This window comes from Pongo pygmaeus, chromosome 3, assembly GCF_028885625.2.
Source record: "Pongo pygmaeus isolate AG05252 chromosome 3, NHGRI_mPonPyg2-v2.0_pri, whole genome shotgun sequence".
NCBI lineage: Eukaryota > Metazoa > Chordata > Mammalia > Primates > Hominidae > Pongo > Pongo pygmaeus.
In genome coordinates, this window is record NC_072376.2 from 81,647,903 (window position 1) to 81,658,706 (window position 10,804).

Genomic DNA, 10,804 nt, shown 5'->3' on the forward strand with positions numbered 1-10,804 from the left:
AATAATAATGTATTAGCAGTCAGATTTCTGGCTATTTTCCCTCTTTTTCTCTGTGCAAACTGGTTAAATCAATGGTAAAAATCACGTTTATCTCCTCTGTGACGTTTTGATTAATACAAAAAAAAAAAGAATTCTGAGGTTGGTCTTAAGCTGTAGTGAATCTGGTGTGCTTTTTGTGTCTTTCTGTATTGTTCTTTCATAAAGATGGGTACCTTAGGAAAAAATGTGTGCCTAAAACCTTCTAAGCCTGCTGTACAAGGTGGCTCAGCACACTGGTCAGTTAGGTCCTTGGGAGCTTGACCTTGTAACCATGTGGCCATGCTTTCTCTATTCACAATGGCAGCCTAGGTTCAGGGTTTAATCCCTAGCTTAGGGGATGAGCCTTTCTGATTGATATTTGGGTGACCTTAGCCACTTTTAATTATCTTTCCTCCACGAACCATCTTAAATTTTTCTTTTTCAGAGAACCTGTGAGGTTACTTTAGGTAAAGTTTAAAAGCAGGAAATATTGGCAGTTTAGTCTGGTCTCTCTTCAATTGGAATGACAAGAACCAAAAGAAATGTGCAACCATGAGGACCTCGTAACCTTTCAATACCGTACTGAGACCGGAAACCCAAAATGATGGTAGAGAGTGGTGCTAAGCCCTATGTTTTGGTCACACTCTCACCTAAGAGACAACCTGACCAAAAAGGGGGAATTTTTTTTAACAAAATTATGAGAAGCTATTATTTTGAACTAAGCTTTTGTCCTAGGCCCCAACAAGCCAAACCAAATTAAAATGGAGAGTCATTTGTGCTAAATGTGATATAATTAAACTAAGACGTTAAGGAAACTCAGATCCTAGAACAGACCAGGTTTTGTTTTTCTCCTTCAAACAGGATGTTCCAGCATAAAAATGTACCCTCTACTCATTCCTTTTTCCTAACTTTGAATAACTCATTGTTCTACTGTTTCTCAGTGGGTTTCAAGACCAAATAAATACATTTACAATGGTTAGAGTGACATCAATAACTAAAGTTTTGATCAATCTCTCATAATTGAGAAAATGACCAAAAAGGGTTAAAGTGAACTAAATATACACTGAGAAGGACTCCATGCTTTTATATTTGAGTCCTTGTGGACAAACTGCAATCTAGCTTAACAGGTAGACAAGATCAAAAACCTAACTTAGGAATATGCACCTATAAAAATAACTGAGTCTTGTCAATCCCAGAGGCCACACTTCAATCATTCATATGCTGCTGAGTGTTCAACCTTTAACCAGTCCAGCCATTCTGTACCTGACTTCCAATTTCTGTACATCGTTTCCCTTTTTTGATCTAAAAATCTTTTTCCATGATGTGGCTGTGCTAGAGTCTCTGTGAATCTGCTGTGATTCTGGGGGCTGCCTGAATGGTGAATTATTTATTGTTCAACTCAACTCCCTTACATTTAATTCAGCTGAGGATTTTTGTGTGTGTGTGTATGTGTTGGATTTTTTGTTTTGTTTTGTTTTGTTTTTTAATCAAGCATATGCCCATAAGTTTTTCTGCAGTAGTGGAAAATACGTTCAAATGTATCTTTGGGCACATCTTTTATCTATGCATTGATTTATCCTGTAAAAACTTTCTACAATTTATCTTTAGTAGTGTAATATGTAGAAAAAGTTTAAATTTAATACTAGATGGTTCGTTGAGATCAAAGAAAATGAAAGATAAAGCTCTAGGACAGTCACCTCATGACCTTTCTGGACAAATTCATCCAGTGCTCACTTAACATTGACCAATGTCTTTCTTTCACCAGCACCTTCCCACAACTCCACTAGCTAAAGTAACAACTCAACTCAACTGTAGGGGGAGCAAAACCAAAGTCAATTTCATAGACACTCTGGTTAAATGCAATACATCTGTTTGAATTACTCTTCTCTATGCCATTGCTGTTGCTTATATCTAAGGAGAAATCATCAAGAATTTAAAGTAAAACCTTTTCAGATCTGTATTTAACAGTTTTTCTGGTTACAACAAGATACCTGAGTCTGGATAATTTGCAAAAAACAGAAATTGATCTCTCACAGTTCGGGAGGCAGAGAAATACAAGATCAAGGTACTGGCATCTACAGAGGGCCTTTTTGCTGCATCCTCACAGGTGGAAAGTGGAAGGGCAAAAGTAACCAACACTGCAGCCTCACATGGTAGAAAAGCAGAATAGCAAGCCCGCTGAATGCTGCATGAAGACTTTTTTTTTCTTTTTTTTTTCTTTTGTTTTTTTTGTAACGTAGTTTTTCTCTTCTTGCCCAGGCTGGAGTGCAATGCTGCGATCTTGGTTCACTGCAGCCTCCACCTCCCAGGTTCAAGTGATTCCCCTGCCTCAGTCTTCTAAGTAGCTGGGATTACAGGTGCCCACCACCATGCCCGGCTATTTTTTTTTTTTTTTTTTTTTTGTATTTTTAGTAGAGATGGGGTTTCACCATATCGGCCAGGCTGGTCTCGAACTCCTGACCTCAGGTGATCCACCCACCCCCAAAATGCTGGGATTACAGGTGTGAGCCACCGCGCACTGCCATGAAGCTCTTTTATAAGGACCACCATTAAAATACACAAGGAATGCAGTATCACTTCTCTGAGGCCCCTAGTCTTAATCTGTCACATTGGCAACACCTGAATTTTGGAAGGAATACATTCAAACCGTAGCAATGTCAAAGTAAATACATTATATGAACAATCACAGTTTTTGGATGGCAAATGGATAAAGAAAAGGTAGATGGCCTCATGCTTACAAGAGCATGTTAACGTCTCTTAAATTGTTAAAAGTGATTTACCCCCCAGTAGAAGTTAAACTTGAATATGCTAGAAACCTAAGTTATGTAAGGGGATTTTAAGTGGCAAGACCAGTGGGAAGTGTGCGGCTTCCTTGCCTGCAGTCTTCTTAACACAGAACTGGAAGTAAAGTAATTATACAGCTGAATCAGCATTTATTAGATACCATGGTTCAAGATTCATTCTGTGTGTAAAAAATTTGTACACGTACAATTTACATATTATATGTGTATTATTATACACATATAATAACAATTTACATATTAAAAGTGACAATTCAATGGAGGGGCACGGTGGTTCACACCCATAGTCCAAGTACTTTGGGAGGCTAAGGCAGGCAGATCACTTAAGCCCAGTGGTTCAAGCCTGGGCAACATGGTGAAATCCTGTCTCTACAAAAACAAAAACAAAAACAAAAAACAAAAATTAGCCATGAATGGTGGTGCGTGGCTGTAGTCCCAGCTACTTGGGAAGCTGAGGTGGGAGGATTCCTTGAGCCCAGGAGGTCTAGGCTGCAATAAGCAGAGATTGTGCCACGTGTTATTTGATGTGCAAAAGTTTTGATTTTGATGTAGTCCAATTTATCAATTTTAATTTTGTTTCTTCTGTTTTTGGTGTCATATCTAAAAACCTTGACACATTCAAGGTTACGAAGTTATACTCATATTCTTTCTCCTAAAATTTTTATAATTCTAGCGCTTATATTTAGGTTTTGATATAGTTTGAGTTCATTTTTGTGTATGGTTTGAGGGAAGAAGTTCAATTCATTCTGTTGCATATAAATAATCAGTTTGCTCATTGGCATTTGTTAAAGAGGATATACTTTCATCATTGTCTATACAGTGACATTCTTGTCAAAAATCAGTTGACCCTATGTGTGGCTGTATTTCTGGATTCTGAAGTCTATTCAAATGGTGCATGTGTCTCACTGTATACCTGTACCCTACTGTCTTGATTACTGTAGATTTGTTTTATGTTTTCTAGCTTTGTTCTTTTTTGCCAAAATGGCTTTAGTTATATTTAGATTTCTTATATATCTATATGAATTTTAGAATCAGCTTGTGAGTGTATGCTAAGAAACCAACTGAAGTCTTGATGGGGCCATGACAGGGTCTTGATAGGTTCAATGTATGTATCAATTTGGCAAATAAAGGCAATGCTACTATAATGTTTTTCAAATCGGGAATATGAGATATGTTTTCATTCATTTAGATCTTTAATTTCTTTCCACAATTTTTAGTAATTTTCACAATTTACATTTTGTATTTCTTTTGTTAAAGTTATCCTAAGTATTTTATTCTTTCTGATGGTATTTTATGTAAAATTGTATTCTTAATATCCTATAGAATAGTTTATTGCAATTATGTGGAAATACAAATAATTTTAATATATTGCTCTTATGTCCTAAAATTTTTGGTTTTTTTTGAGCAAATACTTTTATAGTGGATTCACTAAGATGTTCTGTATGTCAGATCATGCCATATACCAATAAAGATAGTTTTATTATCTTCTTTTCCAATATGGATTTGATTTATTTTATGTTTTTGACTAATGGTCTTGCCAAAAAACTCCAAATCAATTTTGAATAAAAGTGAAGAGAGTTGATTTCTTTCTCTTGTTCTTTTCCTTAGGAAAAAAAAAAATCATTTAGGCTTTCTCTATTAAGTGTGCCATTAGCTTTTTTTTTTTTTTTTTTTTTTTTTGCAGATACCCTTTCTATTAGTCTGTTTTCACAGTGCTTTAAAGAACTACTTGAGACTATAACTTATGAAGGAAAAAGGTTTAATTGACTCACAGTAGTGCAGGCTTAACAAGAAGCATGACTGGGAGGCTGCAGGAAACTTACAATCATGACGGAAGGCAAATGAGAAACTAGAACCATCTTCTTATGGTGTCAGGAGAGTGGGAGTGAAAGGGTAAGAGCCACACAGTTTTAAAACATTATATTTCACGAAAACTTATTCACTATCATGGGATCAGCAAGGGAGAAATCAGCTCCCATGATCCAGTCACCTCCCACCAGGCCCCTCCTTCAATTTGACATGTATTTTGGGTGGGAACAAAAATCCAAACCTTATTATTCTGCCCCGTCCCCTCCCAAATCTCATGTTCTTCTCATATTGCAAAATATCAGTATCCCTTCCAAACAATCTCCAGTCTTAACTCATTTCAGCATTAACTCAAAAGTCAACAGTCCAAAGTCTCATCTGAGACAAAGTAAGGCCCTTCCACTTATGAGCATGTAAAATTAAAAACAAGTTAGTTAATTTCAAGATGTCATTAGCATATGTCCATTGCATCAGTGCTCCTGTTCCAAAAGGGAGAAATTTGCCAAAACAAAGAAGCTACAGGCCCCATGCAGGTGCGAAACCCTGCAGGGCAGTCATTAAATTTTAAACCTCCAAAATAATCTCCTTTAAGTCCATATCCCATTTCCAGACCACACTAATACAACAGGTAGGATTTCTTTTTGGTTTATATCCATTGCTGGTGAGCTAGTGTGATTTTTGGGGGTGGTAAATAACCTTGTTTTGTCATATTACCAGAATTGTTTTTCTGGTTTCTTCTCTGTTGGGTAGACTATGTCAGATGGAAGATCTGGGGCTCAAGGCTGCTGTTCAGATTCTTTTGTCCCATAGGGTGTTCCCTTGATGTAGTAGCTGCTGTGGGTGTTGGGGGGGTGGTTCCCAGGTAAATACAGTTATAATCCCAGAAGGATTATGGCTTCCTCTGCTATGTCATGCAGATTGTCAGGAAAGTGGGGGAAAGCTGACAGTTACGGGCCTCACCCAGCACCCATGCAACCCAAAAGACCTGTCTCACTTCCACCATGCAATTCCCAACAACACCAAGTTTATTTCCAGTCAATGGGTGAGCAGGGCTGAGAACTCGCTCCAGGCTACCAGCCTCCCAGCTGAGAAAGCAAACAGAGCTTTCACACCTCCCCACCTGTTGAGTCTACACACCAATTCACACACTCTCTGGAGTTCTGATCAGGAGACTTTTCATTCTGTTGGAATCGTTGCAAAGTTCAGCTGGAGGTTTCCTTCTCCCTGTGGTGTTTTCCCAGTTCCTCTGTCAGCCCTCCCCAAGGACCCCTATGAGACAAGACAGAAATGGCTTCCCTAGGAACCCAGAAAGTCCACAAAGACAGAAATGGCTTTCCTGGAAAACCAGAGAATCCACAGGACTTTTCCCACTGCTTCCTGTACCCCTGTATTTCGCACAGCTCTCTAATTGACTCAGCTCCAGGTCAGGTCAACTTCTGTGGTCTGAAACTTTAGGTTTCCTGGTAAGAGTGTGTGTTCAAAGGCAGATGATCTCCCTTTGCCATTTTCACAGTTTGGGCACTCACAGTATTTGGGCTGTCTCCTGGGTCCTGTTGGATCAATGCCTTTTCTACCTTCTTGTCATACATTTGCTGAATATAGTTATTGCCTCCACATCCATTTTTAGACTTAACTTGAGTTGTTTAAGAGCTAGTCATAGCCTGTCACTTTTGGCTTTGTGAAAACTTCCCTTCCTTGTGTAGTTGTTTGTGACACAGTCCGCTTGTTTCTCATCTCACTGACCCAGAAATGCAACATACCACAGAGCTGATTACAATGAGATAACCTAATGGTCAATACCAGAATCAAATAATAATTTTCCCTCTTCATGTGTGTTTTCTTTTCTTTTTTTTATTTTATTATTATTATACTTTAAGTTTTAGGGTATATGTGCACAATGCGCAGGTTAGTTACATATGTATACATGTGCCATGCTGGTGTGCTGAACCCATTAACTCATCATTTAGCATTAGGTATATCTCCTAAAGCTATCCCTCCCCCCTCCCCCCTCCCCCAACCCCACAACAGTCCCCAGAGTGTGATGTTCCCCTTCCTGTGTCCATGTGTTCTCATTGTTCAATTCCCACCTATGAGTGAGAATATGCGGTGTTGGTGGGACTGTAAACTAGTTCAACCATTGTGGAAGTCAGTGTGGCGATTCTTCAGAGATCTAGAACTAGAAATACCATTTGACCCAGCCATCCCATTACTGGGTATATACCCAAAGGACTATAAATCATGCTGCTATAAAGACACATGCACACGTATGTTTATTGTGGCACTATTCACAATAGCAAAGACTTGGAACCAACCCAAATGTCCAACAATGATAGACTGGATTAAGAAAATGTGGCACATATACACCATGGAATACTATGCAGCCATAACAAATGATGAGTTCATGTCCTTTGTAGGGACATGGATGAAATTGGAAATCATCATTCTCTGTAAACTATTGCAAGAACAAAAAACCATGTGTGTTTTCTTAAGATAGCCACTCCACAACTCCAGCAGACAAGACTAGGAAATAATGCTCCTAGACCTTAAGAAAAGCACCCCCACCGCCCCCCACACAGGGATTCTCTCTACCACTTCCAGGCAGCTGGTTGAGCTCTCTGTCACTTCTGAACTTTCTGTCTGTTTTATGTCATTATCCTTAATATCTCTAAGAACTGTGAGTAATACATTTCTTGTATTTTATGCATTTTGGTTTTACTTTTTTATTTCATTGTGTTTTACCTGACACACACATCTGAATTTCACTTCCTCACCTCCATCAGAGCTTGGTTTACTGCAATTCTCAAGGGACAGACTTCAATACAAAATTGGACAGAAATTATAACAATATAAATCACAACACTGCTGAATATATTTAATAACAGAGCAATTAGGAAATAAAAACTAATTCTTATACATCACAGAATTTTCATTTAGGAACAAATAGGAGATGTAAAAATAAGGAAAAATAAAGCACTTTGTTGAAGTTATGTACCTATTTGCCTTTAAAAAAATATTATCTACTAGGCTATAGAATGATGCCAACAGATAATGCCAGGTTGCAGGAGATGGAGGATGGGAGAATGCGAGATGACTGTCTAATGGGTATAAAGCTTCCTTTTGAAGTGAAAAAATACTTTGGATCTAGAGAGTGGTGGTAGTGGCAAAATATTGCAAATATATTAAACACCAATGAATTGTACACATTAAATGGTAAAAGTGCTTAATTTTGTGGCATAAAAATTTTTAACCAATTATTTAAAAAAGAACACAAGTGGATGGCCAGATTTGACCAAAAGGCCATAGTTTGTTAGCCCTTGCTTTATGCTATAAATTTAATTCCCACATATTTGAAATAGTAAATTATGTCATTTTTATTATTTACATTACAAACATATCATGTTTTCAAACTGTACTGTTTTTTGTTTATCTGTTGGTTTTCTTTTTTTTTTTTGACAGAGTCTCACTCTGTCACCAGGCTAGAGTGCAGTGGCGTGATCTCGGCTCACTGCAACCTCCGACTCCTGGGGTTCAAGCAATTCTCCTGCCTCACCCTCCTGAGTAGCTAGGACTGCAGGCACACTCCACCATGCCCACCTAATTTTTGTATTTTTAGTAAAGATGGGGTTTCACTATGTTGGCCAGGATGTTCTTGACCTCTTGACCTTGTGATCCACCAACCTTGGTCTCTCAAAGGGCTGGAATTACAGGTGTGAGCCACCATGCCTAGGCTGTACTATGCAATTTTATGAACAGTAAACTTGTGGAAATTTTTTTATTTAATTATAAGAGTGCAAATTTTATTTTGATGTATACAAAATTGTTTCTATGGCTTTGCAATATTAGTGAATTCCTTCTTTCAGCAACCCCTGAGGTAGATAATACTGTGACCAACATTGCCATTTCACTGGTGAGAAAGCTGAGGCAAATAAAGTTTAAATACCTTGTCCAACCGACACCATTATTTAGTGATTTCTCAGAGATTTGAATCAAGGTGAACTGAATTCAGAGTGCCAGCTCTTAACCACCATGTTATGCTGACTCTTCTATTTGAGGTTTTTATAGCAATAATTTATTGGCATTATTTCTATTTAATTGAGCATCAGTAACTTTATCATCTTTGATATGTTATTTGCCATTTTTACTTTGAATTCCCTATTCATACTTTCATCAACTTTTATATTAGATTGTTTGTCTTTTTTGGTTGTTGTTTTGTACTTGTCACTAAACAATGGATACCAATCTATTGTTACATGTGTTGTAGGATAGGTTTAATGTAAATAAACAGAGGTTTATAAGCATGATAAAACAACATTATTAACCTTTGGCACTATATTAGTTCTGTGTTTCTTTATATATGTATCAGTCCCTGGATGATTTGTATGAAATATTCTGTTATAAACTTTTCCTATAATTTCTCTAGCATCAAGGTTATACTGTTTGTGTGTGTGTGTGTATATATATATATATATAGTCATGATTTATATATACATATATAAATATATATACATATGTAGTGATATATATATATATATAATATTTATATTTAAATCATTCCTTAGGCTGAAGAATACTTATGTGATAATTAGTAAATAGTAAGCCTTCTTACCAACAAAGACAACTAAGTTTTTGTTCATCTGGACCACTTTCATCATAAAGTGCTTCCTTGATGTGTACATTAAAGAAGGTTTATGGCTTGATTTAGCTATTTTCCACAAAATTTATAAACTCATTGTATACTTTGTATACTTGTTGTCATGCTAAAAGATTTCATGCTTCTATTTTATATTTAGAGAAGAAATGTATCAAAAGACCCTGTGGAAAAAGAGAAAAATTAGACATGATTATTTGAAGAATAGTATGTGGAATAATAATTATTATTTCAAACTGTCTTCGATAAACACATTGAATTTTACCACATATCTATTAGGTAACTAAATGATGCAGTGTCTTATTTTAAAATAAATGGACATGTATATGTACATGTATGTTTAGCAAGATTAAAAATACGCTTAATCCCTTTATAATGAAATTCCTATATCATTACAACCAAAAATTAAGAACTTAACATTTGTCATTAAAGGTGAAAAATGACAATAGAACCCACAAGAAATTTAGAATTTTTTTTTGGTTCTGTGAATAATGACGATGGTATTTTAATGGAAATTACATTGAATTTATAGATTGCTTTTGGTAGCATGGTCATTTTCACAATATTTATTCAAGCCACAAATGAACACAGGATGTGTTTCCATTTGTTTGCATCACCTATGATTTATTTCAGAAGTGTTTTGTGGTCTTCTTTGTGGAGAACTTTCACCTTCTTGGTTAAGTATATTTCTAAGTATTTATTTTATTATTATTATTATTATTGCAGATGCTTTAATAGGGGTCGAGGTGTTTATTTGATTCTCAGCTTTGATGTCCACATAGCCAAAGTAAGACTAAGCAAAAAAACAAACAACAACAACAACAAAAAACACACATCTGGAGGTGTCACATTACCTGACTTCAAACTACACTACAAGCCTATAGTTAACAAAACAGCATGATACTGGTATAAAAACAGGCATGTAGACCAATGAAACAGAATAGAGAATTCAGAAATAAAACTAAATACTTATAGCCAACTATTCTTTGACAAAGCAAACAAAAACATAAAGTGGAGAAAGGACAGCCTATTCAACAAATGGTGCTGGGATAATTGGCAAGACACATGTAGAAGAATGAAATTGGATACTCATCTCTCCCTTATACAAAGATCAACTCAAGATGAATCAAATAATTAAATCTAAGACCTGGAAGTACAAAAATTGTAGAAGATAACATCATAAAAACTCTTCTAGACATTGGCTTAGGCAAAGACTTCATGACCAAGAACCCAAAAGCAAAGGCAACAAAAACAAAGATAAATAGATGGAACTCAATTACACTAAAAAGCTTCTGAACAGCAAAAGAGATAATCAGCAAAGTAAACAGACAACTCACAGAGTTAGAGAAAATCTTCACAAACTACACATCCCACAAAAGACTAATATCCACAGTCTACAAAGTGCTGAAACAGATCAGCAAGAGAAAAACAAATAATCCCTCAAAATGTGACTTAAGGACATGAATAGACAAGTTACAAAAGAAGATATACAAATGGCAAATGGCCATAGTTTAAAAATCCAAAAATAATA